Here is a 23851-nt window from a genome sequence, read left to right on the forward strand (position 1 = left end):
TAAAAAGAGGCAAAAGCCCATTCTTTATGTCAATTAGAGTCAGTAATGATTTAGTGTGGTTGGATTTGGGGGTGGGGGCATGAAGGAAGCAGAAAGCAGATGATGAAGGGTGTTCAGATGGCGAGAAGGATTAGGATTCCTAATGATAGTGATAAATAATCGTGACAGGAAGTGATGGTGGCCGTGATAATGATGATGATGCCATTCCTATGGAAGGTTGTTTGCACATAGTCCTCGTCCCCAAGTCACAAGGGACAAGTCTGCTCACCATGGACTTACTTTGGCCACTAGGAGCTGGACCGGAATGCAGGGAGCCAGTTGGAAGGTATGTCGAGTTTCTGTCGGCCTCCTGTGCTCCTGTGCCCACCACAAACCTGGGACAAGGGGCTTCTGGGACACTACGTCTGGAGGTTTCTTACCCCATCCACAGGGGCATCTTTCATGTTCTCGAAGTGAGGAGAACATCCCACATTTCTTGAGGACCCATCTACTCACAACCGCCCTTCTCCATCCATGTGGAGGTTGGAGGAAAGGATCCAAAGAAAATCATCTTCTGTATCCATCCTTACAGGTCAGCAGGATCCCTTATGAAGTGGCATTTGCTTACATCCTTGTAGGATGCCTCGTTTTTCCCAGGTTCTTAACTATCAGTGCGTGTTAATCTACCGCAAATATTTATTCTGGACTTTTTCCGTGTTACGCACAGAGGACATACTATTAGCTAAACGTGTGTTCTTTCTCTATGATCCTTTCATTGTACAGGAGAGTATTTCGACACACAAGTGCCCGCCTGTGGACGTTCTGAATTAGTGAGTATGAAGCGGGTCCTGGGCTTTAAAACAATGCCTGTGACAACAGAGTTTTTCATCACACTGATGGTGCAGAAAATGGCCGTCCTGAAAGACGCTATTGACATATCTTAACTGTCAGTGATGAACAGGAAAGACCCCCAATTGTGTCTCCCTAAACAAAAGTTTGCATCTGATGAAAATTATTGTTCCACATACTGATTCCACATTTCCAAAACGAGGCCATCTCCTGGAATTGAAAGTTGCAGGATTCAATACAAAGTGGTGAGTGACAGAACTCGTGTGTAAGCGGGTAATCTAACAGAATTTCCCCCTCTTTGAGTGTTTCCCCGTGCAGTCTGACGCCCCTGCCCTGGTGCCCACTGTCCTGTCTGGCACAGAGAATGTAATTAATAAATGTTCTTTGAATACACGTGTCAAGTTCAAAGACACCACTCGATATGTGTTCAGTTTGTTCATCTGGCAGGTGTTTGTTGAGTGCTGAGGCAGAACTAGATGAACGGGACACTCTTCCGATGCCCATCTCCCCTCCCCCTCGGACAACAGAGCGGGGTCATTCGGACAGACTCCCTTGTGGTTAGGTGGGGCCGTGTGAGTTGTTTGAGCGGATAAAAACATGAATGTGGAAGCTTTTATTTGCTTGATCTTGACTCTGGAGCTCTCTCCTCTGCCTCCATGATTATAAAGTCTTGTCTTTAGATCGAGATTCATTCTCCTGAGTCCCTGAGTGAGCACAGTGACAGAGTCCCTTACCCCACTGATCCATGTGAGTCATTCAACATGCCAGGAAAACACTCTCATTCTTACAAGCCACTGAGAGTTTGGGTTTGTTTTTGGTTTTTTTGTTTGTTTTGTTTTTAGCACAACCTGGTTCACCCCAATCAGCCCACCCTATGCTCGACTGAACACTGTATTACATGCAGAAAAAAAACAAGAAGCAAGACAGTCTCCACCCTAAGTGTGCTGAAAACCTAATTCAAATGCCTAGTAGGAACTAAGCAAGAGAGGTGGTCCAAGCAGCAGACTGATGTAGTCGATGGCTGCCATCACAGGGCGCTACAGAAACCCCGTGCACTCATGTTTCCACCCATCATATTGTTTCTTTTCTTCTCCACAGCATCGGTTCTTCTTGAACGCCCCCATTCCTTGACATAATGGGACCTCTCCTTCGTCTCCACATTTATCATGTGTGCTTCCGCCATGGTCCAGTAGAGGTACCAGTGTAAGAAACGTTGGTCCTTGGGGCGCCTGGGTGGCTCAGTCGGTTAAGCGGCCGACTTCGGCTCAGGTCGTGATCTCGCGGTCTGTGAGTTCGAGCCCCGTGTCGGGCTCTGTGCTGAGAGCTCAGAGCCTGGAGCCTGTTTCAGATTCTGTGTCTCCCTCTCTCTGACCTTCCTCCATTCATGCTCTGTCTCTCCCTGTCTCAAAAATAAATAAACGTTTAAAAAAAATTAAAAAAAAAAAGAAACGCTGGTCCATCAACCGATGAATGGATAAGGAAATGGTGGTTTATGTACACAATGGAATACTACGTGACAATGAGAAAGAATGAAATCTGACCCTTTGTAGCAATGTGGATGGAACTGGAGAGTGTGATGCTAAGTGAAATAAGTCAGCCAGAAAAAGACAGATACCATATGTTTGCACCCTTATGTGGATCTTGTGAAACTTAACAGAAGACCATGGGGGAGGGGAAAAAAAAAAAAGAGGTTAGAGAGGGAGAGAGCCAGAACATTAAGAGACTCTTAAAACTGAGGACAAACTGAGGGTTGAAGGTGGGAGGGTGGGTGATGGGCATTGAGGAGGTCACCTGTTGGGATGAGCACTGGGTGTTGTATGGAAACCAGTCTGACAATAAATTTCATATTAAAAAAAAAAAGAAACACTGGGATTCCATCCATCAAGTAACTCAATGGCTCGTATTTACACAGCAAATATTTTCCACGGCTGAGGTCCCCCATACATGCACACAAATCAACTTGGTACCAGGCAAAGCCAGAACCAGCAACAATGCTGATCAGTAGAGCCATAAGCCAGTAATCTTCTAAAAAGCATTATTGAATTGAAACTGTGGGCTTTCTTGTATTTCATTGGATTATTTTATTAGCATTTGGAATTCAAAAGACATTGAGAACTTACCACCGAAACTTTACATGAAGTAAAGTTGAGGGGTCTAAATTGCACAAATAGATTCTTTATTTAAATGTGTGTGTGTGTGTGTGTGTGTGTGTGTGTGTGTGACTAATAGAAAGTATATTGAAACAGCAAGAGTGGTTTTTATCTGGGTGTTGTGATTAAATAGGATTGTTATTCTCTTTGTATTGTCAATGTATTTCCCGGATTATCTTTAATAGGCATGTATTGCTTTTATGTTCAAAAGGAAGTTGTGTCAAATGCATTAACATTGTATTTATTAATATGTCTCCTACTTATCTGTGAGGTATCATGTCTTTCCTGCTGGAAAGCACGAGGGCAGAGCGCCGTTCGCCCGCTGCTCTCTAGAGCTGGCTTGACAAACAGGGTTGTTCTCAGGAAAATATCCAGTGCATCCGCAGCACGACCAGCCATAAAGAGAAACAAGGAATTCAGAAAACAGGTGCAGGTCTGAAAGGGACCCGAGGTCTACGTCTGATAGAGACACAGGAGGAGCAAACCCTGATGTAACTCGCATGGCATTTTATCCCTCCGTCCATAACATCGTGGAAACACAACTAGTCATTAGGCATTAGTTGTCCATGTAGACAAATAAGTGTGAAACGTTTAAAAAAGAAATCTACTCTTTTGTTAATTTTTAATATAGTTTATCGTCAAGTTGGCTAACATACAGCGTAGACAGTGTGCTCTTGGTTTTGGGGGTAGAGTCCCGTGGTTCATCGCTTACAGACAACACCCAGTGCTCATCCCCACAAGTGCCCTCCTCAATGCCCATCCCCCATTTTCCCCCTCTAACCCACCCCCCCAACCACCTGCAGTTTGTTCTCTGTATTGAAGAGTCTCTTATGGTTTGCCTCCCTCTCCCTCTGTTTGTAACTATTTTTCCCCCTTCCCTCCCCCATCATCTTCTGCTAAGTTTCTCAAGATCCACATATGAGTGAAAACATGGTATCTGTCTTTCTCTGATTGACTTATTTCACTTAGCATAATACCCTCCCAGTTCCATCCACGTTGTTGCAAACGGCAGGTTTTCATTCTTTCTCATTGCCAAGTAGTATTCCATTATTTTAATAACAAACACAGGTCTGGTAGTTGGATTGTCCTTTGACCACTGCCTTGCGTCCCTCCGGGTTAAAGTGTGGTTCTTATACAGCAGATACCCCCAGATGCTAGAGTTGAAATGTTTAGGGTATGCATTTTTAAAAAGTGAATGATACATTTCTTTTTATGTGAATAATGCTGATGGATAATTCCGAAGGTTGTTTTATAAATTTAAACTACCACTTATTCATGTGTGCAAATTGTGCCTGGGTCACACATTGGGATATGAAACTGGCCAACGTGGCCCAGATCTACAGATTATACAAACACTTCTCACTTTATGTTTCCTTTAGGCAACAAGTAGCCTAAAAGAATTACTTACCTGACACCTACTGTGTGAATTCGGTTAATTAAATGTATTGTTTTTGCCCTTACTTTTAAAGTCACAGGTGGTTGACAGATGGGCAATTCAATTTCCTAGCTACAGCTGCCTTCATAAATCGCATTCCCGACCCCACTGCAAAGAGGCTATGTCATCTTTAAAATTGTTTCTGAATACCAATCACACTGTCCTCAAATAAGATAAATAACTATTTAAAACTTGGAAAGCAAATGAGATTATTCATTAATAATCCAAAATTTTGAAAGAGCTATGCAATATATGGAAGCGTGAAACTATCTGTAGAACACAGAGTTTATTTATTTATTTACTTATTATGAAAAACTTTTAATGTTTATTTATTTTTGAGAGAGAGAGAGAGCGTGAGCATGAGCAGGGGAGAGAGAGAGGGAGACACAGATTCCAAAGCAGGCTCCAGGCTCTGAGCTGTCAGCACAGAGCCCCACGCGGGGCTTGAACTCATGAACCGCACGATCATGACCTGAGCCGAAGTCAGATGCTTAACCGACTAAGCCACCTAGGCGCCCCACACAGATTTTATTTATAATACGGTTTTTTGGCAGGGAGTGCTTTTAAAGTAGGCGCAGCGACATGAGATCATGGCTTCTAAGAATGAGTTCACAGAGCACATTGCCTCCTCCTTCTGTCTGTGCGGTTTAATGTATAAATTCCATATGCATTTCCAATTATGGGGTTGGGAAGGACTCAGCCGATTCTCTAGGTTTCACAATTTTTAAAATGATGGAATAAGGCACAGTGTTACTCAGGTTGTCATCTAGTAATAGGTGGTGAGAAATAATTTCTGAATAATGACTATGTGTTAAGTTACTTATAAATGTCCTGAGTTCTTCTGAGCCATAATTTGGAAGAATGGATCTTAGCTCTACCATTCTCCTAGCGGCTCTTGAGGGGGGTGCTCAGAAAACATGGCACCACCATTTGAGACCATAGATCTTCCCCATTCTTAGGAAATAGATCCTTTATACACTGTGACTAAGCTCCGATCCCCCCACAGTGCCGACTGGCTCAACAACACATCCTTTATAACCTTCTTCCATTCCCGTTCTCTGTCTCCACTCCCCTACAGCATTTTGTGCCAACACCTCCCAAAGAAACTATTTTCACTTGAACCTTCATTTCAGAGTCTGCTTCTAGAAGATGGAAACCTAAGACAAATCATACCCGTCGCTTGGCTAGTTATGAGAACGGAACATCCCTTACTAACCCAAGTTAGGGGGACATAGAAATTGAAAATACACACATAACCATCTAAGAAGTTATCTCCCTGATTCCGGAACAATCGAGCTCTTACCTCTTCAAACTTCTATACACTCGTGGTTTGTATTAACAATCTTTACAAGTGATCGTCTACCACCTTCCTGGGGAAAATGGGGGTCCTTAGTACCCATTGTCTGGTTAAGCCAAAAAGAGTACCTTATATAATCCTGCTGGATGAGTAAGAATATGGTGGAAACACTCGGGCTCCCCAAATTGGCCCCTCTCGTGCATGTGCTCATTTGCACTCTCTCCCTCTCTCTCTCTCCCTCTCTCTCTCTCTCGAGAGACATTAGGTTTCTATGTTATTCTTATTCTTCTACAAGAGTAGAGAGAGAGAGAGGGAGGGAGATGGAGAAGTATCAATATATAGAGACATAAAGTAGAGTTGAAATCTATTGATCTCTTTTCCCCAAAGGCGACCTTTCGCTGTGAGACAATCACTACCCAGAACTTGATATATCCCTCGTTCTCGGAAGCTTTTTTAGTGAGCAGTTCGGCTGCACATAAAGACTTGAAACACCATCAACAACGTGAATTCACAGCGTCCACAAAGGGGAGATTCCAAATACAGAGTTGTAATAACCAGATTGAATGGATATTAATGTTTCATAAGGAGGCGTAATCTATTTCATTACATTTTATATTAGTTGTTCCAATAAATCCTTTTTCACCAGCGGTCCTGACAAATTTCATAGACTTTAATAAATAGTCGGTCCATATCAAATGTGTCATAAATTCATTGCAACTTTGGAAAGAGTCCCAGTAGTTACTTTTGGGCTGTCTTCTTGAAAACAACCCATGATTCACAATTAACCTTGATTAAAAATGTGACAGGCAGGTGATTCCGTCAAATGACACGTTTTGCTTGGATGCAAAAGACAAGTTCCCTGTAATTATAGGTTTTGGGGATGCTAATTTCAGTATATGCTAGCCCCGGGCCAAGATATTGCTAAGAATATTTTTCATGAAAAATACTCTATGGAGAGGGAAAAAAGCAAGTTTAGAGGAACAACTGAAATGTCAATCAGAGTCACAGAAAGCTGAAGCTCTGTCATTTATTTTACTCGCTTTTTTTTCGCACTCGAAATTGGGTCACATCAAGGGTGCTAAGTGTTAATAACCTTTCACCTGTTGGGTGCACCTGTTCAGCAAATGCAATACACTGACTTATCCTTAAGACACATCAGTGTCCTTCCTCTCGTCAAACTTGAAAAACACTACCAATTAAGTTTTGGCTTTTAATAAGCATGTAACATCGATGTTAAAAAAGGCTCAGTTCCTTCTTTGAACTCTGAGGCGTTGATCACAAAATCTAACTGACATCATGTTATTATTCTAGTGAGTAAGACAACAAATTAACACTTAGGAAGCCAAGGGAGGGTCGTACAGCTGACCCTTGAACAACACGAGTTTGAAATGTGTGGATTCACTTACGTGCAGATTTTTTCCCGATACGTACAGGACAGGACTGTAAATGTATGTTCTCTTTCTTGAGATTTTTAAAGATAACATTTTCTATATTTCTAGCTTACATTATCGTAGGAGTACAGTATGTGATACATAGAACACAAAATACATGTTCATCAACTCTATATTATCAGTAAGGCTTCAACAGGAGGCTTTAAGTAGTTACGTTCCGGGGGGAATCAAAAGTTATCCATGGATTTTCGACTGTGCGGGGAGTGGTACCCCAACCCCCAAACGGTTCGAGAATCAACTGCATTTTGTCAGACTTTTATTTCTAATTTAAAGACCAAGCTAGGTTTCTTTTTTGTTTGTCTTGAGCAGTTTTTTTTTTTTTAATTTTTTAAAAAGATTTTATTTATTTTTGAGAGAGAGAGAAAACACGTGAGCATGAGCGGGGGAGGGGCAGAGAGAGAGGGAGACACAGAATCTGAAGCAGGCTCTGGGCTCCGTGCGGACTCAGAGGCTGACTTGGGGCTCAAACCCACCAACCACAAGATCATGACCTGAGCTGAAATCAAGAGCCGGACGCTTAACCGACTGAGCCACCCAGGTGCCCCTTGATTTAAGCAGATTATTCCCTTTCATGACACAGAGAACTTTCTCGTAAGTCAGTTTTAACGCTTTCCAGCATTTTTAGGCAGATATGACAGCTTTAGGTTGAGACAGCAAGTTTCCAATATCCATTTTTGGAGTGTACATATTCACCTTTGATATACAAAACTACTGTGTGAAGACTATTCTGATATTTTAGAATAAGATACGGAATTGCAAAATCCTAACTTTGGGGGGGAGTTTTACACATAAAATTTTTTGGGAAAAGAATGAAAACATCACTTCCAAGCAAGACCACAGCATACTTCTGGTTGTGTTTCCTCACAGGCTCTAGGAAAACTTGGTGTTCTCGAGGTAATGTTTTATTGAATAAAAACAAGGCTGTAAAGTTGTAGCCAGTGGGAGGTGAGGTGATGTCGTCAAAGCCCAGCGGAAGCATCGAAAATAGACAGTTAGGGGCGCCTGGGTGGCGCAGTCGGTTAAGCGTCCGACTTCAGCTCAGGTCACGATCTCGCGGTCTGTGAGTTCGAGCCCCGCGTAGGGCTCTGGGCTGATGGCTCGGAGGCTGGAGCCTGCTTCCGATTCTGTGTCTCCCTCTCTCTCTGCCCCTCCCCCGTTCATGCTCTGTCTCTCTCTGTCCCAAAAATAAATAAAAAACGTTGAAAAAAATTAAAAAAAAAAAAAAAAAAGAAAATAGACAGTTAAGTTCTGAAAACGTGCATAATTTTTCTGTACGTTGTCTGCTCTCGAACACCTTAGGATACACCCCCTGAATCATCCCAGGTGATGTCGCCACACAGCCTGGAGCCTCTAGAAAACTCGCGTCTTATCGTAAATTTTTTCTGATCTCAGTCTCCCTACTGTGGTTTCCTGAGACCCTCAAGGGTTTCCACAGTCCCGTTTGGAGAAGTGCTGTTTCAAAATGTACAGCTGAGGGGTAGTGAGTAAGTGAAAATGCAGCCTTCCGTTTAGAGTCGACCTTGGCCTTTGTGAGGCACAGGAGTTGGGCCCCAACCCCCCTCCCCTGCACAGTCGAAAGTCCACGTGTAACTTTTGACTTCAGCAAAACTTAGCTGTGAACAGCCTACTGACAGGAAGCCTTGCTGATAACATACACTGTCAATTAGCACAGATTTTGTGTGTTGTATGTATTCTCTGCCCCGTTCTTACAATGACGTAAGCCAGAGAAAAGAAAATGTTACGAAGAAAATCATAAGAAAGAGGCAATACATGTACCGTACTGTATTTAACAGCCACAAAGTCTTCGCATCAGTGGATCCACACAGTTCAAATCCGTGTTGTTTTAGGGTCGGGTGCATGTGCTGTCCGTACACGTTTTGCCGTATCCAATAATTTGATGCCTACGATATTCCCGTATTCCTGTGAATATGCAAGGAGGAGATCATAAACCACTTTCTTGGTGTGAAAAGTGAGGTCCTGTAGGTAGCTTACCTAACGTGTCTATACCAAGGCAAACCCCCCCAATTTTCAGAGTCCAAATCTCTTTCTCTTCCCAACATTTATCTCATCCAGGACGGATGCTAAATATGTGGACGTGATGTCAGATCTCAAAATCGGAGCAGAACTATAACAGAAAGAGCCAATTAAAGAGACACTGATGCGCACGTAAAAATGCAAGCAGCGAATTTAGACGTGCGTTCTCTTTTCACCTGACTTGAATAGACCCGTCATTCCTTTCCCTAACCTCTCTCGGAGCTAATTGATAGTCTCCCGAGTTGTAAAATATTTCCTCCTCCTGTAGCCCTCCCCGTCGCCCACCACCCGTGACACACATGCCTCCTCCTGACACTTTTTCTAGCAAATACGTTTTCAGGTCCTGCATAATTATTCTCATCTTAGTTTACGCCTTCCTCGGGTCTTAGGGATGTCAGCCAACAGAGAATGAGATGCCCAGGAAAGATATTTTAAGTAACCTCCTTCCATATCTGACCTCTGTCACCTTTATTCTCGAAGAATTTAAAAAACCAAAGCAAGCAGAAAGCAAACATGTAATTCATAACCCAATGCAAATCCATTTCCTTTAACAAGAAATGGTTTAGAAAACTAAAATTTAGGAGGGGATAATATTTAAAAATGATAACCCTTGGGTTTCCCGTTTTTTGAAGTGAATTTCTCAAAGGGTAAGACAAACAGTGGTGTATTTTGAGGAACTACATTAGGCATTTCCGTTGCTAGTAAAGCTCATTGTCAAATAAAATATGGTGAGATGCTTAGTGTAGATTTGAAAAGAGACAAATAGCTACACAGGGCATGGGATTTGCAATCTTTACAATCTTTTAGGAGATTTCTGAAACTGAAAAAAATTACATTGAACAAAACAAATCATTAGATTTGGACTGAACAAAAACCCTTGAAAGATAAGCTTCCTTTTAATAATGGGAATTTTCATCACGGCACATCACTGCATCCGGGGTGTAAATTCTCCTTGAGGACAGAGTTACATGAAAGAAAGGGTCTCCAATAAAACGAGAAGGGTTGGTCAAACCACCTGTCAACTGTCCCCCCACAATGTGAGTTTCTCATGCTTCCTGTAGAAGAAACCATGCACAGGGGAGCCGGGGAGGGGGGAGCAGTGGAAATGCCAGACCTTGGATTACCTTGTAGAAAAATCTGCAGGCAGTAAGGAACATCTGGGCCTGTAAATAACCGGGACAAAATAAGTGGCTTTGTTGATGTGGAGAGATTTAAACGGGCATAAAGAGCTGCAAATAAGACAGGAAGGCACTCAAAGAATTTAAAGAAGGGCAAGGTAGTTAAAGTCAAGTGGAGAGGAAAAATATACCGACGGCAGTGAGTGGTCATATTTCCCGAAGACTCTCTCCCCAATCTGGCTACACAGCAAAATTCAAGTGAAATCCCTCAACAGGAATCTCTCAAAGGCAAACGAAGAAAAACGTTCCTAGGACCACATAGATGGAGAAGAGGAAGGAGAATTGAGAATTCTCCAGGAGAAGTGAATGTGAGCGAGGGTGTCTGGGTAAAAAAAAAAATAGCAATAATAGTAGAAATTGGGAGGAGAAAGAACATGCCCCAGTGATGCAACAGAATGAAGACCTTTTTTTAGATAAAAAAAAAAAAATGTTTATTTATTTATTTTGAGAGAGAAAGAGAGAGAGAGTGAGCCGGGGAGGGACAGAGAGAGAGGGAGAGGGAGTCCTAAGCAGGCTCCACGCTGTCAGCACAGAGCCTGAGGCAGGGCTTGATCCCACAAACCATGAGATCACGACCTGAGCCGAAACCAAGAGTCAGGCACTTAATCGACTGAGCCACCCAGGCGCCCCTGTAGAGCCTTTTAAAAAAGCCTCTTAGGAGCCAACATCGACCCACCAGGTTTGTGTTTAAGCTCATGAACTGTAAGCAAAATAAAGCCATTTGGATTCTCAGGCCCATTTATTCTTACTTTACACAAAATTGCAGTGGAATTGGTTACTTGCACAGGGAATGTTAATGGGCCCTCAGCACAGCCCAGCTACCTGCCAGGTGCCAGACAAACGAGGGAAAAGAGGTCCTTCCCCCATGGAACTCAGAGGAAATAAACGTTCCGGGGCAAACGTGTCATTTGCAAGAAGCAAATTTGCACATAAGGAACTTTGTTTCAAGGAAACACCTTGAGAGCAATGGAAAGTGACAGCACCTGGGAAGCGAGATTAGGAGGTACAACTTCATCAAAACCGAAGGGAACGATCCAAAAAGCGTGCTTGTCCAAGGTCATGTAATAAAGGAACCAGCAGATTGGAGCGTTTGCTCCCGAGACATCAAGGCATCCAACACGTGTACCCAACCAGACAGCCAGTGTTTATAGGGATGGTCCTCAGTGACACACGCATACACACAAACACACTCACGCACAGTCCCCCACCTGCCTGCACACACACATCGTATACATCATATTCTCCTGAAAGAACACGAAAGCGGGGCACAGTTTGGGAGGACCTCCACAAAAATGGTTGGAATAACGTTTGGCTCCTTAAAGAGCATATAAAGAGTTGGAGTAGGAGTTTTTAACAACAATGGGTGCAAGGGTTTTCGTGGATTTAGTCGGTTTTGCTGCTACAGTAGTCGACATAAAGGGCGCTGTATTTCAACAGGGACGCCCACCTTCCCCCCACCCCCGGGAACTCGGCCAGTGAGTCAAGTGTATAAAGACACCAAGCAGGACATACGCATTCAGTGCAGGTTGCTCAGCAAGTGGAAGCAAGATCCAGAAGGGGTGGGCAATTGACCCATGGACTCAACTTCATTTTGACTTGGGGAAACAAAACCACAGTCTCTTGGCCAGGACACCAAGCCAGGCGTCGGGTCTCAACTCCACCACCCAGTGAGTGCCTGGATGTTCCCCCGGCTCCGCTGACACCAGAGCAAGTACAATTGGAAGGATGGCATGAAGGGGCTCATGTCTTCACGGAACACAGTTTCAGATGAAAAAGAATTCCGGTAGCTGAAGGACTCATTTACAGAGATGGACTTTCAGCGGGGAGTGCGTTGGAAATTACGCTAAGAGTCTGAGCCAGAGGCGCTCCTGGGTGGCCCAGTCAGTTGAGGGTCCGACTCTTGATTTCGGTTCAGGTCATGATCTGAGGGTTGGGGGATCGAGCCCTGCGTTGGGCTCTGCGCTGAGCCCAGAGCTTGTTTAAGATTCTGTCTCTCCCCCTGTCCCTTGCCCGCTCGCCCTCTCTCCCTCCCTCTCTCTCAAAAACAAACCAACAAAAAAAACACAAAAAACAAAAAAAGCCTGAGCCAGAGAGATGCCACTTGGAATCTGAAGTTACTAGAAAGGGCTCCTCTCCCCCCCACCACTGCAAATTACAAAATACTAATCTTTTGTACCATTTCTCGCTGTCCCTAAAATCCGGAAGAGTGAACAGAGCTGACAACTGCCTTCATGAGACCCTCGTGAACTCACAGGGGCAGCACGTCTGCCCGTCCCTGTGCTTGAGGACGTGTACACGGGCCAGCTGTTGACGGCCCAGATGCTGCATTGCTGTGGCTTCTGCATCCTGACACTGGCGTTTCTGTCCCAGCACCTTGGTGGAGGTGAGCCTCGTTTCCTGTGCTTGGGGTTTCTCTAGCTTCTCCTAACTCCTCTTTCATTAGGGGGGGTATACGGCAATCATTGTAAACTTAATGTGAAGGTTTGGCTTCCCCGTAAATTCTAACAGGTGACTCTTAAGACAGTAAAGGACAGGAAACTTTAGGGGAAAAAATGAAGTACACAGAGTAAAACAAAGTGAGACTCAGAATTTCAAATACTGGATACAAAATTCAAATAGTGGCTGGTTTATAATGGGCAAGACTGAATGAACTGCAGCTAACTGGATATTTTTTTTCTTTGATCATGTGTTTCTTCTCCCTCTTTATTCATTAAAAGATGCAGAGATGCATGTGGAGAAAGAGCCAGGGAGAGGGAAGGAAGGAAGGAAGGGAGGAAGGAAAGAAGGAAGAAAGGAAGGGAGGAAGGAAGGAAATAAGGGAGGAAGGAAGGGAGGAAGGAAGGAAGGGAGGAAGGAAGGAAGGAAATAAGGAAGGGAGGAAGGAACGAAGGGAGGAAGGAAGGAAATAAGGGAGGAAGGGAGGGAGGAAGGAAGGGAGGAAGGAAGGAAGGAAGGGAGGAAGGAAGGGAGGAAGGAAGGAAAGAAGGAAGGAAGGAAGGGAGGAAGGAAGGAAATAAGGGAGGGAGGAAGGAACAAAGGGAGGAAGGAAGGAAGGAAGGAAAGAAGGAAGAAAGGAAGGGAGGAAGGAAGGAAGGGAGGAAGGGAGGAAGGAAATAAGGAAGGGAGGAAGGAAGGGAGGAAGGAAGGAAGGAAATAAGGAAGGGAGGAAGGAATGAAGGGAGGAAGGAAGGAAATAAGGGAGGAAGGAAGGGAGGAAGGAAGGAAGGAAGGGAGGAAGGAAGGGAGGAAGGGAGGAAGGAAGGGAGGAAGGGAGGAAGGGAGGAAGGAAATAAGGAAGGGAGGAAGGAAAGAAGGGAGGAAGGAAGGGAGGAAGGGAGGAAGGAAATAAGGAAGGGAGGAAGGAACGAAGGGAGGAAGGAAGGGAGGAAGGAAGGAAGGGAGGAAGGAAGGAAGGAAGGGAGGAAGGAAGGAAATAAGGGAGGAAGGAAGGGAGGAAGGAAGGAAGGAAGGGAGGGAGGAAGGAAGGAAATAAGGAAGGAAGGAAGGAAGGAAGGAAGGGACTAAGGAAGGAAGGGAGGGAGGAAGGGAGGAAGGGAGGAAGGAAGAAAGGAAATAAGGAAGGGAGGAAGGGAGGAAGGAAGGAAAGAAGGAAGAAAGGAAGGGAGGAAGGAAGGAAGGGAGGAAAGAAGGGAGGAAGGAAGGAAGGAAATAAGGAAGGGAGGAAGGAACAAAGGGAGGAAGGAAGGAAGGAAGGGAGGAAGGAAGGGAGGAAGGAAGGAAGGAAATAAGGAAGGAAGGAAGGGACTAAGGAAGGAAGGGAGGGAGGAAGGGAGGAAGGAAGGAAGGAAATAAGGAAGAAAGGAAGGGAGGAAGGAAGGAAAGGAGGAAAGAAGGGAGGAAGGAAATAAGGAAGGGAGGAAGGAGCGAAGGGAGGAAGGAAGGAAGGGAGGAAGGAAGGGAGGAAGGAAGGAAATAAGGAAGGGAAGAAGGAAGGAAGGAAATAAGGAAGGGAGGAAGGGAGGAAGGAAATAAGGAAGGGAGGAAGGGAGGAAGGAAGGAAATAAGGAAGGGAGGAAGGGAGGAAGGAAGGAAATAAGGAAGGGAGGAAGGAAGGAGGGAGGAAGGAAGGGAGGAAGGAAGGAAGGGAAGAAGTAAGGAAGGGAGGAAGGAAGGAAGGAAATAAGGAAGGGAGGAAGGAAGGAAATAAGGAAGGAAGGAAGGAAGGAAGGAAGGAAGGAAGGAAGGAAGAGGGAGGGAGGAAGGAAGCAAGGAAATAAGGAAGGAAGGAAGGAAGGAAGGAAGGAAGGAAGGAAGGAAGGAAGGAAGAGGGAGGAAAGAAGGAAGGAAGGAAAGAAAGAAGGGAGGGAAGAAGGAAGGAAGGAAGGGAGGAAGGAAGGGAGGGAGAGAGGAAGGGAGGAACACTTCAGAACAGAACACTGTGAAGAGAGTCGAGGTATATAGTAATTATTTTAATTTACAAGCTACAATAATCCTTTCACTTACTGGGTGAGCTAAATATCAAAAATCCTCTCTCATTTCCCTGCTGGGTTGATGGCATCTAGAAAATGAAAATATTGCTTAGTTTTAACAAGCTCATTAATCATGGCGCAGCGCTAACATGTTAAGACCTAGAGATTAGGTCTAGTTAGCATTTCTTGGCATAAAATCCATTCAGGAAATACGTCTTTAGAATAAAAAGGCACATTCTGAATACATCATGTATGTGCTCAGACCTTATGTCTCTGCTCCACGGACTTCAGGGAGCCTTGACTGAAATGGATTTGGGGCGGGGCTGGGGGGAGGTCAGGGCATTGAAGGGCGCAGGAATTATGCATCAGGCAAGTCTAGGTAGGAAAAAAATAAGTTAACATGCTTTTACATTCCTGTTCTTGTTTCCCTCCCTCTCCACAAAAGGTGGTTTTATAAACACACTATACCTGCTAGGGAAAAAATTGATTTGTCATCATGAGCCCTCAATGTTGCATTTTTATGTATTTTATGGGCAATTAGGAGGCACTAAAAGCTCAGAATGCATCATAATGGAATAATCAAGAAACTGGTAGTAATCATACGGGGTAGAAAATAAATTAAGAGATTGCAGTTTGCAACCCATTAGAAAGTTGTCTACACAAATATTAAATTATTCAGATAAAAATGTTTAATACTCAGTGAATTGGCTTTCAGTAAAATGTGAAAGTTAACATTCCGCCCCCCCCCCCTTCCCAAACATCACCACGATAAGAATATTGATTTTATTTTTAAGGCATTAACACCCAAGGGGCAAAACGAAAAGAAGGTAGTAGAAGGATACATAGAAGGATACACAGAAGGTACATAGGAGGCACACAGAAGGGGCTGACAGTGGGAGAGCTAACTCTACAGTCATGGGGAGGGACGGGGGGGGGGTCTCTGAGTTCAGCAGAGCCTCGCGCCCTGTGTGCTTCCCTCCCTGCACACGTCCAGGGTGCACCACGTGCTGGCATCCCCTGGCCTCTCCCTGCTTTTTGCCAAAAGCCAGGCGGCCTGTCCCAGACCCTCCCGGCAAGAGCCTGGAAGTTCCTGCCCCGAAGCCGCGCCCAGCCCAAGAGGGAACACCTAAAGTGGCCCACATCAGGGTTTCGGTGATAAAACCGCCAGCCGATCACCCCGTCGTGATGCCTGCCGGGCCTCTGCTGTGCTGTTACCCGCCCTCTGTCGGGAGTGGTCGAGGATCACCACACAAATGAGGAAATCCTACAACATGAATGGCGCTCTCGCAAAAAAAAATTAAACCTGGAAGAGCACGACTTGGAAGAAAGGGAGACCAGGAAAGAAGACGGCGTCCCAAAAGAGCAAAGAATCAAGACGTAGAAATACAAGCATGAAATTGACATCTGTAGAGAGGAATCCTTAAAATACAGCAGTGGTAAAAAGTGATTGCCTCTGGGTTGAGGGAAATGGATAAACGATAAGGGACACTTAACATATGTACATTATATAAGCCTGGGGGCGTCTGGGTGGCTCAGTTGGTTAAGCCTGGGACTCTCGATTTCAGCTCCGGTCGTGACCTCCCAGTTGGTCACATGGTGGTCTATGTGGGCCCTGCAGTGGCGGTCTGGAGCCCGCTTGGGATTCCCTCGTTCTCAGCCTCTTACCCGCTTGCACACACGGTCTCTCTCTCAAAATAAATAAATCAACTTTTTTTTTCAACAGTAAGCCTGTTTGGGCTACCTTGAATCTTCTAGATATATGCATGGATGATTTCAATTTTCAAAAAAGTACAATGAATCAGCCCAGTGTTTCTTTCTCATATTTTTCTTGACGATACAGATTCTGGCGTTGAAAGCATTCAACTGATTGCCAAGTGCCAAGGTGAAGGCCGAAATCGAGCTGAGCCTGTTAGACCCGCCAGGATCTATCCTACCGGCCAAGTTGGCAGTTAGCGTGAATCTCAGCGTCAGGGTCCCCAAGGCCACCCTGGCCTCAATAACTGGCCAGGACGACTCACAGGACTCAGCATACAGTCAACTCATTGCTATGGCAAAAACAAACAAACAAACACCGCAAAACAAAATTAACAAATGGAAAATGTGCAGGAGGGGAAGTCCGCAGGAAGCCAGGTGCAAACTTCCAGAATCTGTGCCCAGTCCAGTCACAACAGAAGCACCTGCTTCCTCCAGTAACATGTGACAACATGTCTAAAATGTCATCTACCAGGGAAACTCACAAGGGACTCACTGCCCAGGGTTTTTAAATGGTGCTGCTCACGTTGGCACCTTCTTCTGGGCACTGCCCAAATCCCAGACCCTCAGAAGGCAGGCAGGTTGTCAGCAGAAACCGTATTGTTTTGCCTAAATAATTCTGACACGGCGAGCCTTTCTGATCAGGGGATAGTTGGAACCCTCCCGAAATCCAGTTCCAAGAGGCCATCCGAGAGCCAACCTTGGAAACTGGCCTTTCAATCCAGCAGGCTCAGGATTGCTATGCTAACGCTTTCCTCACCCAAGATGTATAAAAACCCAGAGAAGAAACAAACTTTCGTTTCCACGGGACATACAGCTGCAGGGATGTGGTCCCGGAACTGGAGGCAGCCATGCGTATTGCCTTCACTAAAAAAGTATGTCTTTTTGGAATGGCCGCAACAGAAGAAAAAAGCCAAGGATGATAAAAGGGAAGCCACATCCTTCTGAGCCCCTGGATACAGCCATACCTGTAGCTCAAACTTCCCTGGATGCTTGCTTTGTGAGTCAGTAAATTCGCTTCTTCTGTCTAGACCCGGTGCATTTTTTTTTACTTGCAAAAGTTATATATATATTTATCCCATAGAGTCAGGATCTACTGTTATTAATCATGGGATACTATGGCTCTTAGAAAGGAGGAAAAGACCTTGAAGAAAGGTTTGGAGAAGAAAGGAAAGAAGGAAAGGAAGGAGAAAGGACACGATTGTCGGGGATGAAAGCAAGGATAAAATTTAGGTTTTAGCTGAAATCCCAGAACCAGGGAGATTTCCCTGGGCGGCCTGAGAATCTCCATGGAAACCTTATATTTCTGCCCCAAAGGACACCACCCATTAAATAAAATACACTGTCAGCTACACTGATGTGTCTGAAACTGAAATGCCACCGTTGAAGTCCCATTGGTATTAGAAAAGGAGTTTTAATTGGATTATGAATGATACAGAGCTCGGTAGCTTTTCTGGGCTGATACCCTAGAGGAATCATTTCTAAAAACAGTAATGAATTAGATTTCATGCTTCAGGAGAACCCTTAATGGTGGATTCATATCACATCTGGGAGGGTGGGTATTTATAGCCTTAAAACAAATGACCTCCACATTAGACATTGACCCTGGATTTTTTTTTTCTGCCACACAAAAGAAAAAGAAGGAAATCTTTTTTCTTTTAGAAAAATCAAACAATTGATTCCAAATGAGCCGATGTTCGGGAATATGGATGTGGGAAAAGGCTGAAGGAATTCCTATTTCCCAAACTTGAGGAACATTTAGGCTCCTTTCCAAAGGTGACCTAACATTTTTGATATCCTAGGAATAATTCTCAGATTTCCAGTGTGGAAAATCCTGGAGTGCCAGATATTCAGGGCTGGTCTATGGCAGGTGTCACAGAGTGGAAGGAAAGAGAAGTTATAGCATAGACGAGTGAGGGTGACCTCAGGGGGGTGAATGAGAAAGTTCAGGTATTCAGGGCACTTGTCATTGACACCTAGTCACAGATGGGCCCAATAATGCCAGCATTTCCACAGAATACTAGATATCCATATTTTGTATGGAATTTCTGGATTTTTAAATTTTTGCAACGAATTCAAAATGTTTCATTGTGCCCACTGAAGAGAAGACCTTTAACTAATATAATATTGCATGCTAACCGTGTTTCAATTAAAAAATATAAAACAGGGGCGCCTGAGTGGCTCAGTTGGTTAAGCGTCTGACTCTGATTTTGGCTCAGATCATGACCTCACGGTTTGTGAGATCAAGTCCCAAGTCAGGCTCTGAACTGCCAGTGTGGAGCCTGCTTGGGATTCTCTCTCCCTGTCTTTCTGTCCCTCCCCTGCTCGCTCTCTCTCTCTCTCTCTCTCTGTCCCTCTCTTTCTCAAAAATGAACACATAAAATTTAAAAATAAAATAAAATAGAATAACTTTTAAAAATCATGAAATACAGAGACCACCTTTGCGGTCCAACTGCTTTTGAGAGATCGTAAAAATTTCTTTCAGGGCATCTTTGACACTAATGTGATTCTTAAAAAAAAACAACCAATTTGGACAATGAAACCGCATAATATCCTTCGCTGTTGAGGGCTGTGTTATCTCATTGCATTAAATCAGTAAAGCTTGGTTTCTTGTTGGGCTTCATCCTCCTCTGTAAACAGCTGATGGAGAGAAAGCAAAGAGAATGTGATGTAGACTCAACTCTGTCATCCCAAAGGGAATGATTTGATATCAAATGATTGCACTGATTTCCATTTCGTCAATTACTGGTGAACTTAAAATTAATCTTACCCCCCATTGTAGTTCATCTTTTATGAATTGCTTACACGGCGTACTTTGTAATGCGCATTCAGCTTTAAAAATGTGAAGTTCGTTGTTTCAAGCATTTGGAGTATGCTGGCTCAATTGCCTTCAGAGCCTCGCCAACAGCCTCATGACTTAGACTTGATCATCAGTGCCTGTTTTTACAGAGGAGGAAAGTCGGGCTCACGTGGGTGGACTGTCTCACCCACGTTCATGCAGCTGAATGGGGGGGAGACGGGACTTGAGCCCAGGACCCTAAATGTCAGGATCCTTCCTAGAATTTGCTGTGTCTGTCCTGCCCCTCTCCACCTGCAGTTGCGCAGGTGGCAGAGTGAGGGAAAGAGTAAAAGCCAATACCCCTGATGTCCCTGTCCTGAAGGCACTGGCAATGCATGTAAGCTTATCCAGCTCTTCCCCTTGCCTTGGGAAGCCTGGATCTCGTGACCCTTCTGAGCCTCAGTTTCCTCGTATTTAACCTGGAGGTGGTGGTAACTTCCCTGCTTGCTCAACCGGGTGACAATCAAGTGGAAGCCGTGTCAATGTGAAAATGTTAATGGTATCAGATATGGTGTTATATCAGCATAAAGAACAAATGTGGGAAGGGGAGTTCGCCATTACTGTCTCAGCAAGCGAGATAACTCCTATAAAAAGTTGCAAAGGGTGTGGAGTTCAAAGCCAATGATGGGGTGCGTGTGAATTTTTACTTAAAGTGGATGATCATCCTAAGTGATTTTGTACAGATTAGAAATACTTGAAAAATAAGAAATCCTTCTGTAGAGGCAAAATGCCTCCAAAGAATTGTGATTTTAAATCTGGGTTCTATAGCATCATTGTAGAAATAGCCTTCCCTTCAAAAATCTTAGTTCTTAAAGCAGTGATTCTCAACAAGGGGGCGATTTCCCCCCAGGAGAATTTGGTAACATCTGGACACCCTTCATCACAACTGGGTTGAGGGTGTTTCTGGCATCCAGGAGGCTGAGACCAGGGATATTTTAAATATCCTACAATGCACAGGACAGCACCCATAACCAAAACTTGCCCCACCAAAAATGTCAAAAGTGTCAAGGTTGAGAAAACCTGTTTTATATCAGAAATGCAGGACCCAGAGCCTGTGCCCTCTGAAGACTTATATTTCTTTTTTTTTTTAATTTTTTAATGTTTACTTATTTTTGAGGCAGAGAAACAGACAGACAGACAGACAGAGCATGAGCATGGGAAGAACAGAGAGAGAGGGAGATACGGAATCTGAAGCAGGCTCCAGGCTCTGAGCTGTCAGCACAGAGCCCAACACAGGGCTTGAACCCACAAACCATGAGATCATGACCTGAGACAAAGTCGGATGCTTACCTGACTGTGCCACCCAGGTGCTCCTGGAGACTTACATTTCTGTGCTTTGTGTCAAACACCTTTTCTTGGCACTGGGAGACATTCCAACTCAAGAGCAGAACAAGCCCTGTGTCCCTGGGAACTTTTATAACCTAGTGCCCTCCACCTTCCCACCCCAGTGGTCTTTGGGACCCCAATCATACCCAAAAGACAAGAGCAATGCAATCACTATAAAGTCATTCACAGAGCACCATAATTTAGTCCACTGAAAATGACCAGGAATGAAACGGATCTGAATACTGCTGATTCAGGAAGGGTAGTGACCTACATGATTGTGGAAATGTCCACCTATACCTTCAAAAAAGTCTCTCATTTGGAAACCTATCTGGGTATTAAGGATCAGGAACCTATTAATCAAGACACATTCCTGTTAAATAAAATGGAAAAGGTTCTGGCTATCTCACAAGAGATAATCCTTACATCTGCATCAGCTGATACTATGTGACCACAAAAATGCCCTGAAATTTGGTTTCTTTTAGCAAGGTTTGGTAAATTCTCAGCTTTAAATACATGTTTGCTGAATTAATGAATGATGCTTCTCCTATACCTATTCTCAAATATGCCAAATTTTTTCAATTTTTTTAAAGAGAAGTCAGAAATCAGGGTTGAAATGAAAAATCCTATAATTTTTAAATAATGGCAATAATATATTGTATGGCTTAAAAAAAGCTCTTCTGGTCAGAGACAGAGTGAAAACTCAGTATTAAAGCGTATGTCGTTTTGTTGGGTTTTGTTTCCCTCAAAACAAAGGACTATTACATGTAAACATCATTAGTTGCAAAGAAGATTAACTTGCTTAATTTAATCAGGAAAAGACTTAGTAAGGAATACTAGGAAGTTCAAGAATGATTCCAAGAAAGGGTAGAGGAAGTGATTGTTCAGTGACAGCCTGTGAAGTCACTCTAGAGAGCCAGGTTGGCCAAGGAAGAATAAAGGTGGGCAGAACCATGAGATGGGCAGGACCACAGAGTAGGAGGGGCTATGGTATAGGGGAGCTATAGTGTGGGAAGAGCTATGATGTGGGTGGAGCCATGTGTGGGAGAGGCTATGATGTGGGAGGGGCTACAATATGGGAAGGACTATGATGTGGGAGGAGCTATGGATGGAAAGGGCTATGATGTGGGAGGGGCCACCAGGTAGGAGGAGTCATGGATGGGAGGAGCCATTGTTGGGAAGGGTTATGATGTGGGAAGAACCATGGGTGGGAAGGGCTATGAGTGTGGGCGGGGCTATGATATGGGAAGGGTTCCAATATGGGAAGGGCTCAGGGTGGGAGGAGCCATAGGACGGGAGGAGCCATGGCTGGGAGAGAACCAAAACGCTGCAACACCTGGAAAGCCACTACCACCACCACTGACCCAAGAAATGTGCTGCCCCTTTGCCAGCCACTTCTATGACATGGATGCCCTGTGTCACTCATCTGTTCTAATGTAGCTCCCATATGAAAATTTCACACAGAAGGGCCTAACTGTCAGAGCCCCATCACATGCCTGCATACTTGTGATGGTGAGGTTGAAAAACAGAGCTTCTGTGACATTTCTATGTCTGGAACCTGGATGCACAATGAAGGGGGGTCCATCAAAACGTAAAATGAATGTGTGTCCCATATGTCCACAATTTCTGATATTTTCTTCTTCTCCCAGCCTCTATTCCAGTAAGTGGAGTGTCTGACCGAGTCTCCGTTAATGAAATATCAGCAGAATCCCTGCGTGGCTCTTCCCAGGTGTGGCTTCCGGTATCCTCCCAAGTAATCCTGCTCTTCCCACACTCACTGGCCAAAGGCATGGAAGCCAGCCAATGCCTTTGAGATCCCAGGGGGACGGTGTAGTCACAAGACAGAGGGGCCTAGATCTCGGAGTGACTGTGTGGAGCAGAGCCCCTCACACCCCAGCAGTTAGAGTCTAAACACACTTCCTCCGGTTGAGTGGTAGGATGAATTTTCTGTTACTGCTGCTAACTCGCTTCATTTCATCCAGAATATGATGATTAAAATCAAGCAATAGACAAAGCTACAACCTCCAAAGAACTAGGAAAAATTGTGACATCATGGAAAAGACCATTTCTATTACCCCCTCAAGTTCAATCAGCAAAGTTGCACACAGTCTGTGGGGCTCAGCCTTTGCCATAAACCCTGTAATATCTGTGGTGATGTTAACACTGGAGAAGCGATGATCATCAGCACGCATGTGACAGAGCAGAATAGAACAAAATGCTAATCATCTCAATAACCAAAGTGCCTGTGAAGGCTTTGTGAAATTTCCATTAAGAAAATACTGCAAACTCCTTTTTTATATGCTCTACTAGATACTATATTCTTTGCATATTTATAACCTTTTTGGTTGAAAACTAATATTTCTTTTTCTTCTTCATGGGTCATTTACCTTTTGTGTTAAACTGGGAAGGAACAAAACAAATGTCTAAGATGTTCATTTGCTCTAATATGTTACTCAATGCAAATACACACGAGTTGTAAATGGTGTGATTGTCTTATACATGAAGTAGGTGTGAACTCCAAAATGTTTCTGTCCCTCGGGTCCAGAAAATGTTCTTTGAATATTTTGATAATTGACCTTTCCCAGTGATTGACGCTTCTAGTTCAATTGATCTATTGTTCCCTAGATACTTATCACTCACCCATCTTTTTATGTGCTAAGGAAATGTCACAGGAGGATGCAACTCTGTTAAATGTTACCTATACAGATGATAATGACTTTTTCTAGAATGGGAATGTCTGTAATATAAAAACTACTAGCTTTTCTTTCTTTCTTTCTTTCTTTCTTTCTTTCTTTCTTTCTTTCTTTCTTTCTTTCTTTCTTTCTTCACTAGCTTTTCTAAATGTCCCTAAAGTTTGATTCCTTGATCCATTTCTGTTTCTAGTAAAGGTGAGTAGAGGTGGCATTTTGGAATTATTTTGATTGATCGCCAGCCTTGACAAACAAGTGATTAATAGGCAAGTTCTGGATGCCTATTGATGGCGTGGGTGTGATTTGGGGCTCCCACACGGGGTTACTCTGTGACCTGTGTCAACTAAGCATTTCAGGGGATGCACTGCGGACCTCTCTATGGGGGTGTGGCAGAGAATTTGTGACTATCTTTGCTCTAACACATGGTGTGAGGGCTAAATGCCA

Source organism: Panthera pardus, unplaced genomic scaffold (genome assembly GCF_024362965.1).
Source record: "Panthera pardus isolate Hobbes unplaced genomic scaffold, ASM2436296v1 HiC_scaffold_14, whole genome shotgun sequence".
Classification (NCBI taxonomy): domain Eukaryota; kingdom Metazoa; phylum Chordata; class Mammalia; order Carnivora; family Felidae; genus Panthera; species Panthera pardus.